We start from the raw sequence: 8,919 nt of genomic DNA on the forward strand, positions 1-8,919 counted from the left end.
AAAGTTCACAATGTTAAAATCTTTCGTTTCAAAATCAAATTCTGGATAAACTTAATGTTTGCCGCTTCATATATCAGTCCTCTGTTTTGTGCAGAGGATTATATTTAATGTGATTTGGCAGGGCAGAGAAGAATTCCAAAATACTTATAACCTATGATTCTTGCCCTCTCCAAAGTTTGCCTAGTGGTAACATGAAATCACATACAAGAAATAAGATAATAATTAGAGAAAAAAAATTAAAAGCTGTGTGAGCATGATTGACACCGATTCATCAATTCAAACAGATTTTAAAATCTCGGAGATTTTATACCAACAAGAGGAAAATTGGTAAGGGTTTCAGTAAAATATTATCCTTTCACTGCAGATGAATTGCTCCATTTAGGGATCATAACTTTTTAAGAATAAGAAAATGATCACATCAGCTTAAACTTTCCCTATATAAATCACTTTGGTCCCATCTATTACCTGGTACCACCTTCAAAATAGCTATTAATGTGGAAATAGTTTCTGTTAAGTTTTGAAGGCCACCTGAATCAAAGATTAGAAACATATTAATGGTATGCAATTCTAGATATATGTGGGCTCATTTATAATGTAAATGTGCTCTGTTATCTTCTTCTGAGATTAATTCTCTTACAACAGGGAGTGGTAAGGATGACATGGCTAAAGGAATGGGTTTGCTGTCACAAAGAACTTCTGCTAAGCCCAAAATTTCTATGCAAAAATGTGGAACAGGCAAAGTACATTCTTTTTTTTATTGATGCCAACAAATGGTCTGAGCAAATTGGTCAATAATGAGCATGGAGGTGGGGACATTAGCTAATAATGTCTTTATGGGGAAATATGTATAAAAAGAACTATGCAAAAAGAGAGAGTAAAAGAATTTATGTATGTTTTATTAAGTAACTGATTAAAATTTTTTAAAACACAAAACAGTGTAAGGAAATTCAATGGAAAAGATAGGAATTCTACCACATCATGACTTAAAACTTCCAAGCACAAAAAAAAATTATCATAAAGAAAATTATGAAACAAAAAACAAATTGGGAAAATGTTTGTCAAAAACATGAGACCAAATAATTAACTTCTTAAATATACCAAAGGCATTATACAGATTAGGAAATAGAAAAATGAGCAAAGGCTAGGAACAGGCAATTCATAGAGGAAGGAATAGAAATGATAATATAAAATTACAGAAGAGTTACTATAAAATCTTAAAAAATGTGAATTAAGACCAAAAAAATTATAACCTTCAATTTAATTAAACCTTTTTTTTCTAATTTTTAAAAATCATACTGGTGAAGCAAATAATATCATATGCTGCTTTTGAAAATCTAAATTCGATTAATCTTTCTGAAGAAGAGTTTGGTAATATTTTTATTAAAGGACTTAAAAGATTCACATTGGTCACCCAGTAACTTCACTTTTAGGAAATTTTCATAAGGATATGATTTGAAATGTGACTAAAGATTAATATATAAGGAATAGTAGCAAACATTTAGAAACAGTTTAAACGTCTAATGGTATGGAAATTTCAAGTAAATTATGCTTCATGCAATCAATGGCATTATATAACTTAGCAAAAGTAATTCTCAAGGTGATTTTTTAATTACATGCAAACACACCCAAGATATAGGTTAAGTGGGGGAGGGAACAAATTTAAAACTGAACAGAAAGCATTTGATTGTTCCACCACCAATTCTGTGCTAGAGGAAGGCAGGCAGCTCCTGCTATCTGCATCCTCCCTCACCAGCAGGCTCCCCCTCCATTCTGTTCCAAGCCTCCTGACAGTTTAAGAAGTGGTGGGAGTTTCAGATCAAGAACCAAAAGTCTGGAAAGACCAGTGACTTTATGAGAGTCCCATCCCACAGACCCTCAGCATTATGGAATGTTACTTATTTTCATTTTTCTCCCAGATACAATTCATCCTTTCTGTCATTTCTCAATGGTACCGTGAACATCTAAAAGCACCTTTGTGAACTTGCAGAAGAGCTTAGCATGTTTTTCAATTATTTTTCTTGCATTTTAAGATGAAATAGCTGGGACTAAAAAGAAAAGATCATGAAAGAGATTTATTTTCTGATCCTAGGTATGGCCCTGAACAAACTCCTTAATAATGCTTTGCACTGGGCTCCACATCTATAAAACCAGGATAGAAAGATCTTTTCTTTGAAGCCCATTTTGCTTCTTTGTTTATAAAGTATTGTCAGCGTTGGTAAAGAATCTATCATGATACTTTATTACAAAAGTGATCATTCTATTCTTTATATGAATCATAAATTTATAAAATTTTAGGGTTGTGAGACATGAAGGACCTTAAAGCCTTGCATTATCATTATTGAAGACAACACACTAAATTTAGAGAGATTATAATGTTGGAAAGGAAGCAAATACTGATATTGGTGTAGACATTCAAATTGAAACTGCCAACTCACGGAAAAAATCATTAACGAAGCAAAACCCATTTCTCGAGAAAGATTTTCAATGTGGAATATACTCTGACCAAAACTCCAGTTTGTTTTCATATTGCTTGCTGATTCTTGAAAAAAAATATGGTATTAATCGTGAGCATTATCTTACTCACGTGAATCCAGGTGTTTACCTAGATGGTCTGTGCTGCAAACTTTTGACTTTACCTGGGGACTCACCTACAGAGGAGTATGGGTCAGTTAAAAAATGACAGAGACCCTGCTCTTGGCCAAGTTCAAGGACAAGTGTAAAAAGGCTCATGACATGTCGCTGTCCTCAAGGGGCTTATAGAAGTGAAGAGCAATACATGTAAGGAAGATAATTGGACTTTAATATGGTAAATAATAAGACAGTGTGTGTAAAGTTAAACATGGTACCTTGAAATTTAACGGCCAATCGCTTAGAAAAGATGGCATCTGAGCTGAGACTTACAGGATAAGAAACTGCGTGAATATAAAAGAAATTATAAATAATTGGTTAGCGTTGTGCTGTGCTGTGCACATCTGTTGCTAGGTCAGTGAACCGCTGACACTGTTCCGTGGTGAGATTAAGTGTAGAAACTGAGAATGAGCCCTTAAAAGTCGTCATAGCAATCTGATATTGCTGCAACATTCTGTTCCTGTTGTTGTATTTTTTGAAATATCAGTTTGCAGCCGGTTAGAAATTTTTGGAAACCAATCTGGTCCTTCACCCTAGATAACTTGAGAAACGCTGGTCCAGAATCATAGTTCAATGCCACAAAGGCTGGGAAATGAGGCTGAAGCAGTAGAGGGCCCCAGATCATGGGAGGTCTTGCTTCCCATGGTAAGTCATCAAGGACTTCAGAAAGTGAAAATGAAATACTTTTTCTAAGGAGAATAAAATCAGATTCTTTCCTCCTCCATTACTGCCATCAAGACATTTTCTCATTTGGGGAGACCTCCCCCTCCTGCAAACTTGGATGGAAAATACCCAGGAAATGAGTTCCAAATTTGAGAGGGGAGTCTGTTCTGCAGTCATGCCTAGAATCATTGTGCTCTTTCCAGAGCTATGCTACGCTCTACCGTATACTGGACCATCTATTGGTTGCAGATGCTCTAGAGGACATCAGAAATACTTTGCTCTACAATCCTTCCCATAGCCTAAGGCACGGATCCAGTGGCCACTCCCTGCTCTGCAAAGCACTCCCCACTATGGCCACCAGTGTCTAACTTGCCCCCATGCGAGGCAGCAGTGTAACTAACTAACCCTACCAAAGCCCCTGCTTCCACCAACCATGCCATGAACGAGCAGGGTGCAGGTCTCTAACCGCTGGCACCACTGCGCACCCCACCCAGACTCTCGGGAACCACCAGTACTGCCATCAGCAGCACAACAACGTCTAAGCCCTGCCAACTCAGACCACACCCCCCTTTTCCCACTTAGGCACAGAAGCCCCCATCTCCTGCTCCTTTGGGGGCCAACACGGAAAGTTGCTTCTGCATTGCAAAGAAGAAATCCCAAAGTGATCAAATAAAGCCGTGGCTCTCCTGCTCTCTTTCTTGTGAAGGAGAATTGGAGAGTTGTCTGTTCACATTTCACCCTGATAAGCACACAGCAAGCAGCAAAGCATGAAAGTGGCCAGTAAACGTCTACTCACGTTGTCACCCCAAGGAACAGACCGCCAACTGCCTCCCATTAATGATTGGGTAGAGTTAAGGACTTTCATCAGAAGAGGAATATGATGATATTTGTGCTTGAGACACATCACTGAGTGTTTAATAAAGATTAATTCAAGAGGGGTAAGAGTAAGGAGTAGGACTGGAAGCAGAGGAGTTAGAAAATTATTGCAATATTCCCTAGGAAAGGCACAAGGGCTTCGCCAGTTCTCCAGGTACAGTTGGGATGGAGCTGAAGAGGCAGAACGGGGTAGAGAAAAGTCTGGAAGGTGAACTTTTCCAGAGGTGGTGATTGATTGAATGTGGGCAGTGGGGAATGAGGAAGTTTACAAGTCTAGGTGTGCCCACTTTTCCAGCATGAGTACCTGGGTAGGTCATGGAGGTTAGAGCAGAGATTTGAATTGTACAGTAAGAGGGAACAGGTTTGGCTGGCAGTACAGTAGCCCCCCTTTACCCATGGGGGACATGTTCCAAGACCCCGGTGGATGCCTGAAACCACGGATAGGACTAAACCCTGTACATGCTGTGTTCCTTTCCTGTGCATACATACCTATGATAAAGTTTAATTTATAAATAAGTCACAGTAAGAGATTAACAACATTAACGAATAACAAAATGAAACAATTATAAAAATAAACTGTGATAAAAGTTAGGTAAATGTGGTCTCTTTCTCTCTCTCTCTCTCTCTCTCTCTCTCTCTCTCTCAAAATACCTTGTTGTACTATACGCTCCCTTCCTATGATGATGTGAGATGATAACATGCCTACTTGATGAGATGGAGTGAGGTGAACGACATAGGTGTGGTGATATAGCCTCGGGCTGCTACTGACCTTCTGATCAATAGGTCAGAAGGAGGACCCTACCCTCTCCTTCCGGACCGAGGCCAACTGCAAGTAGCTGAAACCAGGAGATGGGAAACCACGGCTGGGGTGGGGGTCAGGCTACTGTAGAGTGTTGTCCCTTGAGACACCTTGACTTTGAAGTGCTTGTGAGACAGTCAAGTGATTCCATCGGGTGGAAAAAAGCAAGTCACTCATATTTCTTAACAAGAAATGGTCCCTCCGGCATCTTCTTCACTTTCTTGCAGTCTGAACTTTTTTCCCCCCACAGGCTTCATCTTCAGCTTCTGTGCTCCAGGGGTAGCAAGGGAGAAAGCTTCGTGGACTCTTTCCTGATGTCCAGTCCTGCTCTCCAGTCTGCCAGTCACCTGTCCCAATAAAGTGATGTCCAGATGGCATGCAATAATTTCATTGAATCCAAAGAAGCCCGGGTCTCCCCCGTCATTTGTGACATGAAAAGCACATTACTACATTTTATAAGAACATGCTTGGGAGTTTTAGGAAGGACCTTTGTGAGCAGCTAACCTGACAGCCAGGTAGGTGGGTTCCTTGATGACATGAACTTCCCTTGAGTTGAAAGTTTCCAGAGCCGACAGTTCCTATCCGTGGAGACTTTCGTATTTTCTTGGTGTTCTCATATTACCTAATGTTTGTATTTATTGTTTTGTACTATGTTAATGCAGGGACAATTTGCAAGTGTATTTTTAAATGTTAGGTAGAAATCATGCCGTGCCACTTTGTACATAAAGGTATTTTATTCATATTTTCATGTGTTACTTTTAATAAATAATTACTATATTCAACACACTAAAATATCATAATGTGACTGTGAAAATGGCAATGGTATTGTCTTCCCATAATCTTGAATATTTGGGTGCTGATTATTTGAACATGAGAACTCACTAATGAAAGACATCTGCAATAAGTGAGAAAGGAACAAAGGATTCACATATCAGACTCCGTTAAAGGGAAGTCAATTTAACATCTCTTTGGTTTTTCTATTTGTGATTCACACTATGTGACAAGGATGTAAGGGCATTTATGACACTCTGTACTGCATTCATTAAGATGATAACAGGAGTGAGACTTCTTATAATCCATTTGGTTGATAGAGTCTGTGCATTTTTAATTTTTTTTTTTTAGAAATGTAATGATTTGTTCTAGCAATCATTGTCAAACGTCCAGTGTGTAGAAACCAATACTTCATAAATACGTAACTATGATATGACTTCTCAGTATATCACTTTCCTAATAAAAAAAAAAAAACTCTACTATTATAGCTGCCCTCCATCAGGAGCCAGTTCTTCTGTTGAAAGCTGACTGATCAACCTTGACCACTTCTTGGACTCAAGGGATCGAAATGTCATATTGGTTGAAGTTCTATGGAAAGCCTTGGAACTAATGCGCTGCCAGTGGCAGGAAGCTCTTTAACTTTTATGATTACCTAAGCTGCTTTCCATGATAAATTACCTTAGTGTTGTGAGGGCAGTGTAATAGAGACAGAATTTTGTATTTAAAACTGCTTTTTAAAAGTTCATTTTTTACAGTGTATTTCAACACTTCCAGCTTTAAGAATTATATAAATAATCATCTTGGTTTTAGCTTCCTGATGTCTGGATTATGTCTAATCAAGGACACCAAGCAAACATATTATTGAATGATGCCTCTTTGTGTTTCTTTGAGAAGAGACATGGAGAATAAGGGGGAGGAGGGCAGGGAAAAAGCAAGCACGAAGGTAGAGAAAAAGCCAAGGATCTCTGACATGCATCTCCCTTGAGGGATGCCTTGCCTATGGTCAACTCTAACTTACGAGCCTTTAAATGGGAACAGCAACGAGTAGAGCAGTGTCTCCCGAAAGAAAATATCCCAACACCCATAGAACGCTCTACTGAGTCCCTCAACAGAAACCTTGTTACACAAAATGTACCGCAAAGAAACAAACTTTTCTGAGATTTAAATGACTACAAGTGATACATTATTCTGGTCTCTAGAAAAACCATTTTCTTGACTTTTCATAAGTATTGTTGAAAGAGAGTTTACAAGGTGCAGAAAAGGGAAAGCTTTTTAATGGTCATAAAAGAACGAAATTCGTTCTAGTTCAAGAATTTCATATAAAGAATATGCTTTATACTAACAAATCTAGCATTAAATCTTTAAAACAGCCAAAGTGAAAAGAGGATTGAAGACTTTGCAGAGATAATAGTGGCATTTTACAGCATCAATCTCTTTCGTAGGTAATGTCTACATTTTTATAAATCAACTTAAGGTTCTGTTAAAGTAGGGTGTTTTGTTTTCAAGCCACAATTGCCATTGATCAGATGTTTCTTAATCATCTGATTTAGATGATCTACTTTTCATGCCCGACTTATTGTAAGCTTTTTATTCTGATATGTAGTTCAAATGTCACTGCAGCAAAGGGAAGGCTGTATTTATACCAAAGCTAAACCTTTCTATGTATTCGTTCTGCATGGCAATATGAATATAATTTAAGTCTATCAATAGTCAAAACCTAGACAAGCTCTAATTAACTGGCACTGTTGTCATCTGAGAATAAGCAGATGTTGTTGGACGACATAGGGCCGGTGATCAGCCAGCAGGGAGAGACTTCTAAATTCCCCCTTGCCGAGCTGAAATATTCCATTACACATCTGACAAATCTCTGCCTTATTACTTGTCTACCTGCCATCGTGAGGATCAACTTAGGACATGGACAAACCTTCAACAATGAACATGCTGCTTTCCCTGATTTTCTCTGTTGAGCCCTACTTGTGATTATGCAAGATTTTATGGGGTTCCAAAAAGAAAAGTAGATAACGTCCTTTAAAAGTTATGTGTTGGGTGACCCTAGTCTCAAAGCTACGAAACTGCTAATAATGACCCATATTAAAGATATCCATCACTTGTGGTTAATTAAATAATAGTTACCTGGAACTAAGAATTTATGATGGATGATCCATGGGTCTTTCCTTAAAAATTTCTCCACAAATACAAACCAGATTTCTCGTGTTTCATTAAATGAGTATACTTTGTCCTTGCTTCAAAGGGATTTGTCTTACAGGTGGCCCTGGATATATTTTCTTGTTCTGGAAACTTTTTAAAAGCAAAACAGTTTTGACAAAGAAAATGGAAAAACATCCATCATGTCCATCGATGTTACATTCCTGAACTTGAAGTCAGAATTCTACTGAAGTGATCATGGACTAACATCATTAGTTAGCTAACACCATATCCAAGACTCCCTGTGTGTCCGGCATTATACTAAACACTTCACATTCATCATCTCAGTTAATCATCACAATAATAGTAAGAAATAACTTCTAACCTTTTATTATGTTTTGCTTATTACTGTTATTGTCATAAGCACAAACAAAAACATATCCATTTTAAAGATATGGAAGCCAAGACAGAAAGTTAAATGACTTACCTAAGGTTGTACAACTAGATAAGAGCAAAAATTTGGATTCCAACCTAAATCCCAAATCCCTGTTCCTCATTACTATACTACTTAATCTTTCTAATCTCAGTTTATTTATCTATAAAAAGGGGTGAAAACATTATACCCCTTGCCATAGTGAAAACCAGGGACCAGATTTATCATCCCCTTATAAACAATTGAAAAAACTAAACATCTGTTTCAGACGATGGACAAAAGGCAGAACTGGACCATGATCCATAAGAATAGAGAAACAAAATTGTGAGTCCTATGAAGTCCTGACTTTGACACATTTCGGACCAGTGGCATAGAGGGGACCCCTAAGTAGAACCTGAGAGTCATACTGAGTTGAGGACACATAGATTGAAGCAAGGGGACTAAGGTAGCCAAAATTTGTGGAGGAGAGTACCAGACAGGAAGGAGCTACATAAAGGCCTCCAAAAATCTGCATTTGGTGACACTGTATCTGTTGATAATGGGATATTAAACTGTGCATACACTTAGGGTGAAATTCCATGAAACCAGGCAAAAAAAAAAAGGG

The 8,919-nt window shown here is 38.0% G+C and overlaps 1 protein-coding gene across 2 annotated transcripts in view; it reads left to right on the forward strand.

Moving 5' to 3' along the window:
- Positions 1 to 6,605, forward strand: part of EMCN (endomucin) — a 105,173-nt gene extending 98,568 nt beyond the window's left edge. For both annotated transcript variants that reach the window (XM_030313359.1, XM_030313360.1), the window contains one exon: positions 5,217 to 6,605. The gene's annotated coding sequence lies outside the window, so the exon portion shown is untranslated. The remainder of the gene's footprint in view (positions 1 to 5,216) is intronic.
- The last annotated feature ends 2,314 nt before the right edge of the window (positions 6,606 to 8,919 follow it).

This window comes from Lynx canadensis, chromosome B1, assembly GCF_007474595.2.
Source record: "Lynx canadensis isolate LIC74 chromosome B1, mLynCan4.pri.v2, whole genome shotgun sequence".
Taxonomy (NCBI): Eukaryota; Metazoa; Chordata; class Mammalia; order Carnivora; family Felidae; genus Lynx; species Lynx canadensis.